Genomic DNA, 14,146 nt, shown 5'->3' with positions numbered 1-14,146 from the left:
GCAATCCTTAGCAGGAAGAATGAAACAGGGGGTATCGCAATACCAGAACTTCAACTATAATGCAAAGCAATAGTAACAAAAACGGCATGGTATTGGCACCAAAATAGACAGGTAGACCAATGGTACAGAATAGAGGACACGGACACAAACCCAAATAAATACAATTTTCTCATACTAGACAAAGGTGCCAAAAATATGCAATGGAGAAAAGATAGCCTCTTCAACAAATGGTGCTGGGAAAACTGGAAATTCATATGCAACACAATGAAACTAAACCCCTATTTCTCACCCTGCACAAAACTCAACTGACAATGGATCAAGGACCTTGAAATCAGACCAGAGACCCTGCATCTTATAGAAGAAAAAGTAGGTCCAAATCTTCAACTTGTTGGCTTAGGATCAGACTTCCTTAACAGGACTCCCATAGCACAAGAAATAAAAGCAAGAATCAATAACTGGGATAGATTCAAACTAAATAGCTTTCTCTCAGCAAAGGAAACTATCAGCAATGCGAAGAGAGAGCCTACAGAGTGGGAGAATATCTTTGCCACTCATACTTCAGATAGAGCACTAATTTCCAGAATTTGTAAAGAACTCAAAAAACTCTACACCAAGAATACAAATAACCCAATCAACAAATGGGCTAAGGAAATGTACAGACACTTCACAGAAGAAGATGTACAAGCAATCAACAGATATATGAAAAAATGTTCAACATCTCTAGTAATAAGAGAAATGCAAATCAAAACTACACTAAGATTCCATCTCACCCCAATTAGAATGGCGATTATCAAGAACACAAGCAACAACAGGTGTTGGCAAGGATGTGGGGGAAAAAGGTACACTCATACATTGCTGGTGGGACTGCAAATTAGTGCAGCCACTCTGGAAAGCAGTGTGGAGATTCCTCAGAAAACTTGGAATGGACCTACCATTTGACCCAGCTATCCCACTCCTTGGCCTGTACCCAAAGGACTTAAAATCAGCACACTACAGAGATACAGCCACTTCAATGTTCATAGTGGCTCAATTCACAATAGCCAGACTATGGAACCAACCTAGATGCCCTTCCATTGATGAATGGATAAAGAAACTGTGGTATATACATACAATGGAGTATTACTCAGTTATAAAGAATGATAAAATTATGGCATTTGCAGGCAAATGGATGAAATTGAAGGATATCATGCTAAGTGAGATAAGCCAATCTCAAAAAACTAAAGGACGAATAATATCGCTGATAAGTGGATGAGGACATATAATGGGGGGTAGGAGGGGTTAGTGTTAGGGTTAGGGTTAGGTTTAGGGTTAGGGATAAGGAGGGTGGTAAGAATGGAGGAAGGAAGGACTGTATAGAGGGAAAAGAGGGGTGGGAGGGGTGGGGGGGAAGGGATAAAATAAGAGAATGAATCAAACAACATTGCCCTATGTAAATTTATAATTTTTAATAAGAAAACTTACTATTCATATTGTAGACAATTCTGGAACACCTCATTTCTGTCTATTGTGACAAAACTGTAAATACTTTAATAGGAACCATTTGTTTTAAGGTGGTATATCATTTGCAGTGGGTTCTGTTAATATTGGTCTCCCCCTTAAAGCTGAGGTACTGGAAGCCTTCAGGGACACTATAAGACTATAGGGTAGAATCTGTACTGCCTCAGTTCCATACCCTTAGATGAGAAGACACACAAACAATATGAAAAAACAAGGGAACAAAGTGCCTCAAACAAACCAAGATGTTCCAGCAATAGAATCCATAAACAACACGGTAGAAGAGATGTCAGTGAAGGAGTTTAGAAAATACATAGTTAGATTGATCTTTGAAATAAAGGATGGTATTGGAGAGAAAATATAGGAAGTTAAAGATCACTTCAATAAAGAGGCAGAAATTATAAAAAGGAATCAAGCAGAAATCCTCAAAATGAAGGAAACAATATACCAAGTTAAAAATTCAATGTAAAGTATCACCAACAGACTAGACCACTTGGAAGACAGAACCTCAGATAATGAAGATTAAATATATACTCTTGGGAGTTTTCAAGATGGCGGACTAGAGGGTGGCTGCATTTCATGTTGCTCCAGGACTCAGGATTCAAGAAGAGGAGATATTGAGAGACTTGGGACCAACTCAAAGCCACAGGGTGAGTCTCTCCCATTGGGGAGGCGTCCTGAATGGGGTGGTCGTCCCTGAATGCAGGGAACTTTGTGAAGTAGAGTTGCCCAACGAGACACCTCTACCCCTGTTGGAGCGGTGAACTCGGACAACTGGGAGCATCGTAGAGGAGGCCGCTCAGCACAGTGCTTGGACTCGGAGCAACCCACCGGAGCTCCGGGCGGCTGCCCAGAGAAAGAGGCACGTGGGGAGCTGTTTGGACTCAGAGCAACCGCTCCTGAACACCAGGGGGCTGCCTGGAGGAGGAGGAGCGCGGAGGGTCACTTGGACTTGGTGCGACTGCACCGGGGCTCCGGGTAGCTGCTGGGAGGAGGTGCACAGCGAGTGGCTTGGACTCAGAGCAACCACACTGGAACTCCAAGCAGGTGGTTGGAGGAGAAGGCATGCAGCAAGTTGCTTGGATTCAGAGCAACTGCACTGGAACACCAGGCGGCTGCCCGGAGGAGGTGTGTGGTGGGTCACATGGACTTGGAGCGACTGCACCAGGGCTCCAGGTGGCAGCTCAGAGGAGGGCCGCACAACCAGGTGATTAGGTGCAGACCATGGTCCCAGGACCTAGGCAGCTTCTTGGTGGAAGAGCCGCACAGAGACAAGCATAGGGGCAGAGCAAAGGTTCCAGGACTCTGAGGAGGGGCAGCCTAAGGAGACTCTTCTGCACAGGGCGAGGCTCCCAGGCCCAGGAGGTAGGTCCTGCCCCTAGAAACATTGCAGAGGAAGGCTGCCCAGCCCCGGCGGTAGTTGTGGATTGAGGGGAAGCACTAGGAGGGGTACTGACCAGCTAGACCTCCCCACTGGGTGAGTCTTCCCTGCCGGGTGAGGTTTCCCCACAAGGACGGTAAAACCAGAGACACAGGCCCAAACAGGCCTTGCCTCAGCCTGCAGCCTAGTTCCCCTTTGGATGACCATTGGTCAACAAGTGGAGACACCTCTGCCCACTAGCAGGGAATATACCCCACCTGAAGGCCACCACCCCTAGAGAGGCAGCTTCCTTGTGGAGCACCGCATTATCAACTTCCTCCAAGACTTCAGGCTACTGAAGGCTAAGAGGGGATAGACTAGAAATCTTCAGGGACACTATAAGTCAATAGAGGAAATATGCAATATCTCAGCTGATATCTGAACAATATGAGAAAACAAGGGAAGAAAATGCCCCAAACAAATCTAGATGTTACATCAATAAAATCCAATGACAGCATGGCAGAAGAAATGACAGAAAGGGAGTTCAGAATGTACATAATTAAAATGATCAGAGAAGCAAACAATGAGACGAAAGAACAAATGCAGGCATTGAATGATGAGTTGAAAGAGCAAATGCATGCATTGAATGATCACACCAATCAACAGTTAAAAGAGCAAATACAGGAAGCAAAAGATCATTTCAATAAAGAGTTAGAGATATTGAAAAAAAACAAACAGAAATCCTTGAAATGAAGGAAACAATAAACCAAATTAAGAACCCCATAGAAAGCATAACCAATAGAATAGAACACCTGGAAGACAGAACCTCAGATATTGAAGACAAAATATTTAATCTTGAAAACAAAGTTGACCAAACAGAGAAGATGGTAAGAAATCATGAACAGAATCTACAAGAACTATGGGATATCATGAAAAGGCCAAATTTAAGAATAATTGGGATTGAGGAAAGCTTAGGGAAACAAACCAAAGGAATGACCAATCTATTCAATGAAATAATATCAGAACATTTCCCAAACCTGAAGAATGAAATAGAAAATCAACTACAGAAGCGGTTCATAGGACTCCAAATACACAAAATTACAACAGACCCACACCAAGGCACATTATAATGAAAATAACTAACATACAAAATAAAGACAGAATTTTAAAGTCTGTGAGAGAAAAGAACGAAATTACATTCAGGGGGAAACCAATACGGATATCAGCAGATTTTACAATCCAGACCCTAAAAGCTAGAAGGGCCTGGAACAACATTTTTCAAGCCCTGAGAGAAAACGGATGCCAACCAAGAATCTTATACCCAGCAAAACTTACTTTCAGATTTGACAATGAAATAAAATCCTTCCATGATAAACAAAAGGTAAAGGAATATACAAAAAGGAAGCCAGCATTACAGAACATTCTCAGCAAAATATTCCATGAGGAAGAGATGAAAAACAAAGATGCAAATCAGCAAAGGGAGGAACTATCCTAAAGGAATTGTCAAATAAAGGAGAAACCAAGTCGTGTCCAAAAAAAAAAAAAAATGACCAGGAATACAAATCATATATCAATAATAACCTGAATATTAATGACCTGAACTCATCAATCAAAAGACATAGACTGGCAGATTGGATTAAAAAGAAAGATCCAACAATATGTTGCCTGCATGAAACTCACCTCATAGAAAGAGATACCCATAGACTAAAGGTGAAAGGATGCGGAAAAACATACCATGCACACAGACACAGCAAAAAAGCTGGGGTATCCATCCTCATTACAGATAATGTGGACTTCAAGCCAAAGTTAGTCAGAAGGGATAAAGAAGGACATTACATACTGCTTAAGGGAAGCATAAATCAGCAAGACATAACAATCATAAATATCTATGCCCCAAACAGTGGCTCATCCGTGTATTTCAAACAAATCCTTCTCAATTTCAGAAACCAAATAGACCATAACTCAATAATACTAGGTGATTTTAACATGCCTCTCTCACCACTGGACAGATCTTCCAAACAAAAATTCAACAAAGAAACCATAGATCTTAATAACACAATCAATAATTTAGACTTAATGGACATTTATAGAATATACCATCCAACCAAGAGCGAAGACACTTTCTTCTCAGCATCACATGGATCATTCTCTAAAATAGACCATATATTATGCCACAAAGCTAATGTTAGCAAATACAAGAATATAGAGACACTACCTTGTATTCTATCAGATCATAATGGATTGAAATTAGAAATAAATGAAAGAGTAAAAAACAGAAACTACTCCAACACCTGGAGATTAAACAATATGCTATTATATGATGAATGGATAACAGAAGATATCAGGAAGGAAATTAAAAAATTCTTAGAATTCCCCCTAAAAACTGGAAAAAGGCAGGGATGCCCTCTTTCACCACTTCTATTGAACATTGTCCTTGAAACTCTAGCCAGAGCAATTAGACAGACCAAAGAAATTAAAGGGATACGAATAGGAAAAGAAGAACTCAAACTATCCCTATTTGCTGATGATATGATTATATACTTAGAGGAACCAGGAAATTCCACCAGAAAACTTTTAGAACTCATAAGTGAATTCAGTAAAGTAGCAGGTTACAAGATCAATGCTCATAAATCTAATGCATTTTTTAATCTAATGCATTTTTATACATAAGTGATGAATCTTCAGAAAGAGAAATTAGGAAAATTACCCCATTCACAGTAGCATCGAAAAAAAATAAAATACTTGGGAATCAATCTCACAAAAGAGGTGAAAGAACACTAAAGAAAGAAATTAAAGAAAACCTTAGAAGATGGAAAGATCTCCCGTGTTCTTGGATAGGCAGAATTAATTCTTGGATAGGCAGAATTAATATTGTCAAAATGGTCATATTACCAAAAGTGCTATACAGATTCAATGCAATTCCAATTAAAATCCCAGTGACGTACCTTACAGAAATACAGCAAGCAATCATGAAATTCATCTGGAAGAATAAGAAACCCAGAATAGTTAAAGCAATCCTTCATAGGAAAAATGAAGCTGGAGGGTATTGCAATACCAGAACTTCAACTATACTACAAAGCAACAGAAACAAAAATAGCATGGTATTGGTACCAAAATAGACAGGTAGATCAATGGTACAGAATAGAGGACACAGACACAAACCCAAATAAATACAATTTTCTCATACTAGACAAAGGCGCCAAAAATATGCAATGGAGAAAAGATAGCCTCTTCAACAAATGGTGCTGGGAAAATTGGAAATCCATATGCAACAGAATGAAACTAAACCCATATCACTCACTGTGCACGAAACTCAACTCAAAGTGGATTAAGGACCTTGGAATCAGACCAGAGACCCTGCATCTTATAGAAGAAAAAGTAGGTCCAGATCTTCAACATGTCAGCTTAGGACCAGACTTCCTCAACAGGACTCCCAAAGAACAAGAAATAAAAGCAAGAATCAATAACTGGGATAGATTCAAACTGAAAAGCTTTCTCTCAGCAAAGGAAACTATCAGTAATGTGAAGAGAGAGCCTACAGAGTGGGGGAAAATCTTTGCCACTCATACTTCAGATAGAGCACTAATTTCCAGAATATATAAAGAACTCAAAAAACTCTACACCAAGAATACAAATAACCCAATCAACAAATGGGCTAAGGAAATGAACAGACACTTCACAGAAGAAGATCTATAAGCAATCAACAAACATATGAAAAAATGTTCACCATCTCTAGTAATAAGAGAAATGCAAATCAAAACCACCCTAAGATTCCATCTCACCCCAATTAGAATGGCGATTATCATGAATACAAGTAACAGTAGGTGTTGGAGAGGATGTGGGGAAAAAGGTACACTCATACATTGCTGGTGGGGCTGCAAATTAGTGCAGCCACTCTGGAAAGCAGTATGGAGATTTCTTAGAAAACTTGGAATGGAACCACCATTTGACCCAGCTATCCCACTCCTTGGCCTATACCCAAAGGACTTAAAATCAGCATACTACAGAGATACAGCCACTTCAATGTTCATTGCTGCTCAATTCACAGTATCCAAATTGTGGAACCAACCTAGATGCCCTTCAATTGATGAATGGATAAAGAAATTTGGGATATATATACAATGGAATATTACTCAGCCATAAAGAATGATAAAATTATGGCATCTGCAGGCAAATGGATGAAATTGGAGAATATCATGTTAAGTGAGATAAGCCAATCTCAAAAAACCAAAGGTCGAATGATGTCTCTGATCAGCGGATGATGATACATAATGGGGGGTGAAAGGGGTTAGTGTTAGGGTTAGGGTTAGGGTTAGGGAGTGGGGCAAGAATGGAGGAAGGAAGAACTGTATAGAGGGAAAATAGGGGTGGGAGAGGTGGGGGGAAAGGGAAAAAATAACAGAATGAATCAAACAACATTACCCTATGTAAATTTATGATTACACAAATGGTATGCCTTTACTCCATGTACAGAGAAACAACATGTATCCCATTTGTTTACAATAATAAAAAAAGAATTAAAAAAAGAAAAAAAATAATAAAAGTGTTAATTATACTATATATGACAAAATAAAAAATAGAAGCTACTCCAACACCTGGAGTCTAAATAACATGCTATTGAATGATGAATGGATAAAAGAATAAATCAGGGAGGAAATAAAAAAAATACTTAGGGGTAAGTGAGAACACCTGTACAACGTATCAAAACCTCTGGGACACTATGAAGGAGGTGCTAAGAGGAAAGTTCATTGCACTGAACTCATACATTAAAAGAATAAAATGTCAACAATAAATGACCTAACATTACATCTCAAAGCCCTAGAAAAAGAACAAATCAACAACCAAAGCAGCAGAAGAAAAAGGAAATAATTAAAATCAGAGCTGAAATCAGTGAAATTGAAACAAAAAAATTCAGAAAATTGACAAAACAGAAAGTTGGTTCTTTGAAAAAAATGAATAAAATTGATAAATGCTTAGCCACACTAACAAAGAGAGAAAATTCAAATTACTAAAATTCATGATGAAAAAGAAAATATCACAGCAGATACTACTGAAATACAGAAAATGATTAAAAACTATTTTGAAAATTTATACTCAAATAGAAAAACTCAAAGACATCAACAAATTTCTAGAGATATATGATCTATCCAAACTGATGCAGGAGGACACACATAATTTAAACAGATCAATTTCAAGTAATGAAATAGGAGATGCTATCAAAAGGCCACCAACCAAGAAAAGCCCAGGACCAGATGGATTCTCAGCCAAGTTTTTCAAGACCTTCAAAGAAGAACTCATTCCAATACTCCTCAAAGTATTCCATGAAATAGAAGAGGAGGGAACCCTTCCAAACTCATTCGATGAGGCTAGTATCACACTTTTACCCAAACCAGACATATCAAGGAAAGAAAACTTTAAACCAGTATCCCTCATGAACATGGACGCAAAAATTCTTGCATATCACCACAAAAACATTAAAAGGATAGTGCACCACCATCAAGTGGGGTTTATCCCTGGAATACAAGGTTGTTTCAACGTACGGAAATCAATAAATGTAATACATCACATCAAAAGACTTAAATATAAGAATCATATGATTATCGCAATAGATGCAGAAAAAACATTTGACAAAATATAACACCTCTTCATGTTCAAAACACTAGAAAAACTAGGGATAGTAGGAAAATATCTCTACATTGTACAAGCTATCTATGCTAAGCCCAAGGACAACATCATTCTAAATGAGAAAAATTGAAAGCATTCCCTCTAAGAACTGGAACAAGACAGGGATGCCCTCTTTCACCACTTCCATTCAACATCGTCCTTGAAATGCTAGCCAGAGCAAACAGATGAAAGAAATTAAAGGAATACAAATAGGAAAAGAAGAACTCAAACTATCACTATTTGCCGATATAATTCTATATTTAGAAGATCCAAAAAATTCTACCAAAAATCTTCTAGAACTCATAAATGAATTCAGCAAAGTAGCAGGATGTAAAATCAATAGCCATAAATCAAATACATTTCTATACATAAGCAACAAATCCACTGCAAGAGAAATTAGGAAAACTACCCCATTCATAATAGTCTCAAAAAATAAAAATAAAATACTTAGGAATCAATCTAAAAAAAAAAAAAAAAAGAGGTGAAAGACCTCTACAATGAAAACTACAGAATACTAAAGAAATAAGCTGAAGAAGACCTTAGAAGATGGAAAGATCTCCCATGCTCTTGGATAGGCAGAATTAATATTGTCAAAATGGGCATACTACCAAAAGTGCTATACAGATTCAATGCAATTCCTATTAAAATCCCAATGATATTCTTCATAGAACTATAAAAAGCAATCTTGAAATTCATTTGGAAAAATAAGAGACCCAGAATAGCAGAGGCAATCCTTAGCAAGAAGAGTAAAGCAGGAGGCATCACAATACCAGACCTTAAACTACATTATAGAGCAATAGCAACAAAAATGGCATGGTATTGGCACCAAAGTAGACATGTAGAACAGTGGTACAAAATAGATCACACAGAGACAAACCCACATAAATATGATTATCTTGTACCAAAGGTGCCAAAAACATATATTGGAGAAAAGATAGCCTCTTCAACAAATGGTACTGGGAAAACTGGAAATCTATATGTTACAAAATGAAATTAAACCTCTTTCTCCCGCCCCACACAAAAATCAACTCAAAGTGGATCAAAGACCTACTCACTAGAACAGAGACCCTGTGCCTAATAAAAGAAAAAGTAGGCTCAAATCTTCATCATGTTGACTTCGGACTTGACTTCCTTAATAAGACTCCTAAAGTGCAAGAAGTAAAATTAAGAATCAATAAATGGGATGGATTCAAACTAAAAAGCTTCTTCTCAGCAAGGAAACAATCAATAACATGAAGAGAGAGCTTACAAAATGGGAAAAAAAAATCTTTATCGCATGCACCTCAAATAGAGCACTAATATCCAGGATATATCAAGAACTCAAAAAACTTAACACCAAAAAAACAAATAACCCAATCAGTAAGTGGGCTAAGGAGCTTTATGGAAGAAGATATGTAACTAATCAACAAAATGTATGAAAAAATACTCAACATCTCTAGCAATTAGAGAAATGCAAATCAAAACTACACTAAGATTTCATCTCACTCCAATCAGAATGGCAATTATCAGGAATATAAGCAATAATAAGTGTGGGTGAGGATGTGGGGAAAAAAGATACATTCATACATTGTTGGTGGGACTGCAGATTGGTGCAACCACTATAGAAAGCAGTATGGAAATTCTTTAGAAACCCTGGAATGGAACCACCATTTGATCTAGCTATCCCACTCCTTGGTCTATACCCAAAGGACTTAAAATCAGCCTACTCCAGTAACACAGTCACAACAATGTTTATAGCAGCTCAATTCATGATAGCTAAACCAACCTAGATGCCCTTTAATAAATGAATGGATAAAGAAACTGTGGTATATATACACAATGGAATATTACTCAGCCTTAAGGAAGATTGAAATTATGGCATTTGCAGGTAAATGGATGAAACTAGAGACTATCATGCTAAGTGAAAGAAGCCAATCCCCTAAATCCAAAGGCCACATGTTTTCTCTAATAAGCAAATGCTAATCCAAAGTGAGGGGTGGGTAGGGAAGAATGAAGGAACTTTGGGTTATGCAGAGGTGAGTGAGGGAAGAGAGGAGGTGGTGGGAATGGGAATGACACTAGAATAAGACAGACATTATTATCCTATATACATGTATGAAAAAAATTTTAAATATTTTAAATATTGGAAGACCAATAGAGTATAGAAAGGGAATCAGGGAAGGGAGGAAGGAAGAAAAGACAGTAGACAAAAAGAATGAACCCTAAAAATGAAATTGAAAATTATATCTACACAAAAACCTGTAAAAAAATGATATACAACCCTTAGAAATGATGCCAAAATGAATATTTGTTGAGAAGGATGCTCATAATATCATATAAATTATCAAAAGAAAAAATAAAATAATAAAAAGCACTGGAAGTGTAGCTAATGGTAGTGTGCTTGTCTAGCATGTGTGAAACCCCTGGGTTCAATCCCCAATACTGAAAATATAAAAAGGTAAGATTACTTCACTTATGAACTTTACATTACCCTAGAGGGATGGGAGACACAAGCAGTTGATAGATAAGCAAATAAACAAAATAATTATAGAATATGGTGTCCTATGTAGGAAGCCCACAGGTGAGTAGGTAGAGAATGGGGAACAGGGACATGGGTGGAGATGGGCTTTAGAGGAGGTGATCAGGGAAGACCTTTCAGAGATAACATTTGAGCTCATGCATAAACGAAGAATTAAACTATAGGCACAAGATGAGCTAAATCACAAAAGAACCATAAACAGCTGATAAACATAATGAAAAAATGTTCTACCTCCCCATCAAAGAAAATATGAATAAAAATAATAGGATTCTGGACTGGGGTTGTGGCTCAGCAGTATTCACCTAGCATTGTGAGGCACTGAGTTCGATACTCAGCACCGCATATAAATAATTAAATAAATAAAATAAAGGTGCCTTGACAACTAAAAACATATTTAAAAATAATAATAATAATAATAATAATAGGATACTATTGGACTGGAATAAAATACAACAGAACATGGGCAGTGAAAAGTTACATTTCTGTGTTCATACAATTTTTAAAATATTTTTCAGTTGTTGATGGACCTTTATTTAATTTACTTACTTACTTATTTATTTATTTAATTTTATTTTTTTTATATGTGGTTCTGAGGATCAAACCCAGGACCTCACACATGCCAGGCAAGTGCTCTACCACTGAGCAACACCAACCCTGTTCATCCTATTTCTAAATTTCCCAATATGAGTATGTATTATTTGTTAGAAATTTTGAATAATTTTCAAGTCCACGATACTAATCATGTATAAGAGGATTTCTGAATCAAACTCCAGCATTTGAGTGTCTGCTGTGTGCCAGGCACTTTTTGATGTATTGGGTGAGACCAGGGGGAAGAAGACAAACAAAGCCTTATATTTTAATGTTAGAGAAGACATCATACATGAATAGATAAATAAATAATTTTAGACAGTGGTAAAAGGTAGAAGGAAAACAAAACAGGGAATGGGTTAGAGGTGACCTGGAGGGGAGGGAGGAATCTATTATAGATTGGGGGTCTGGAAAAGCTTTCCTAAGTGACATCAGAGCTGATAATTGAATGAAGTGAAGGAACTGGCCATATAAGAATTCAGAGAATACATTGCAGGTGTAACCAATGGTAAGTGAAACAGATGTGAAGCGGGAACAAGCTTGGCAGGGTTAGAGAAGAGAAAGATCAGCATAGCTCAAAAAATAGAGAACCAGAGAGCAAGTGGTAAAGATTAGGATGGAGAAGTAGACCAGGCCATCTCAAAAGGGGCTTAAAAAGCAATGGAGGGGAATTTTGGACTTTATTCTAATTGAATTGTGAGTTCAATAGAGGATTTGAAGGAGTAGCATGATATAATGTGCTTTGTTTGGATTTTTTTATTATTAATTAATATGATTCTCATTTATGTTTTTTTATGTGAAGTAAGAGAGGCAGGCTGTCCTAGTGGTTAAGACCAGGAGCTCTGAGTCCTGACTTCTGGGTTCAAATGGTGGCATTGCCACTACTTGTTACCGAGCTATCTCCCCAGCCCTAGATGTTATTTTTTAAAAATATTTTTAGTTGTTGTTGGACCTTTATTTGTTTATTTATATATGGTGCTGAGAATCAAACCCAGCGCCTCACACGTGCTAGGCAAGTGCTCTACCACTGAGCCACAGCCCCAGTCCTCCAGATGTTATTTTGCCTATCTACTTCAGTTTCCCCATCAGTGAAATAATAACAGTACCTACCTCATAGGGTTAGTGTAAGTATTAAGATAATCAAATAAATTAGTAGACTGTTAGTCTGCTTTCCGTTACTACAACAAAATACCTCAGATATTCAACTTAAAACAAAGAAAGGATTATTTTGGCTCATAGTTTTGGAGGTTTCAGTCCTTGGTCAATTGGCTCCATTGCTTTTGGGATTGTGGCAAGACAGTGCATCATTTTGAGAGCACAAAGCAACAGAAGTCCATTTACCTCATGACCAAGGATTGAGAGTTACAGACTGGTGTCCCTTTGAGGGTGTATCCCCAATGACTTAAGGCCTCCTATTAGGCCCCATTTCCCCCACCCCATCTTTTTGTGATAGTGAGGATTGAACCCAGGGGTGCTTTACCACTGAACTACATTCCCAGTCCTTTTTAAATTTAATTTTTTTTTTTTTTTTTTTTTTTTGAGACAAGGTCTTCCTTAGTTGCCAAGGCTGGCCTCAAACTTGCAATCCTTCTACTTCAGCCTCCTGAGTCAAGGTTCTACCTCTTCCAAAATCTGGGGACTGAGCTTTTAACACATGGGCCTTTAGGGACACATCCAAGCCATAGCATTTCACTCCTGGCTCCCCAAAGGTCCATATCCATCTCTCAATGCAGGTGCATTCAGTCCTCCCCAGAGTCCCAGTCTTAACTGCCTCAGCATCATTCCAAAGTTTCCTCCAAGACTCAAAGCAAATTCAGCTGTGAGCCTCTGTAAAAATTAAAGTTTCACACTTCCAAAATAATGGCACAGGGTAAATGTTCCCATTCCAAAATGGAAGAATAGGGGAGTAGAAAGGAGGGACTGGACCAAAGCAAGCAGGGCATACATTAAATCCTACACCTGTGGGATTCAGAAAACACTGGCAGGATGTGGGCTCCCAGAGCCTTGCTGGTTGCAGCCTACAGGGCCATGTTGCCTGCAGCTTCCCTCAGCACACATTCCCTTTCCTGGCATCTCTGTCTCCTTGGGGTCTGCCTTGCAGCTTCAGCTTCATTTAGAGCTGTATGCATTTTCCTGCTCACAGGGACTCCAGCACTACATAAGATATAGTAAATGCTATATAATGTTAGTTTGATAAATAGATGCTGGGCTGGGGATATAGCTCAGTTGGTATAGTGCTTGCCTTGCAAGCACAAGGCCCTGGGTTCAATCTTCACCACTGCCAAAAAAAAAAAAAAAAAGGATAAATAGATACTTAATAGTGATTAATTCTGGGGCATAGGACTAGGGTAATGGAACATGGAAGATTTTTGTTTTTTCATTGTATCTTTCTACTTTGACTTTTCAAAAGCTATTTTTAGGTATTACATCTACTTTATTTTTTTTTAATTCATGTAAGGAAAAAATCTTTGATTATTTCAGATTTATAGTTCAAAAATAAAGTCATAGCTTGGTTTCAGTGT

At 38.0% G+C, this 14,146-nt stretch overlaps 1 protein-coding gene across 2 annotated transcripts in view; it reads left to right on the top strand.

Moving 5' to 3' along the window:
- DIPK1A (divergent protein kinase domain 1A) overlaps positions 1-14,146 on the top strand; it is a 133,019-nt gene that overhangs the window by 112,413 nt on the left and 6,460 nt on the right. The window lies entirely within an intron of this gene.

Source organism: Sciurus vulgaris, assembly GCF_902686455.1.
Source record: "Sciurus vulgaris genome assembly, chromosome: 1".
Classification (NCBI taxonomy): domain Eukaryota; kingdom Metazoa; phylum Chordata; class Mammalia; order Rodentia; family Sciuridae; genus Sciurus; species Sciurus vulgaris.
The sequence above is the reverse complement of the archived record's forward strand: the minus strand, read 5'-3'. Positions and strand labels throughout refer to the sequence as shown.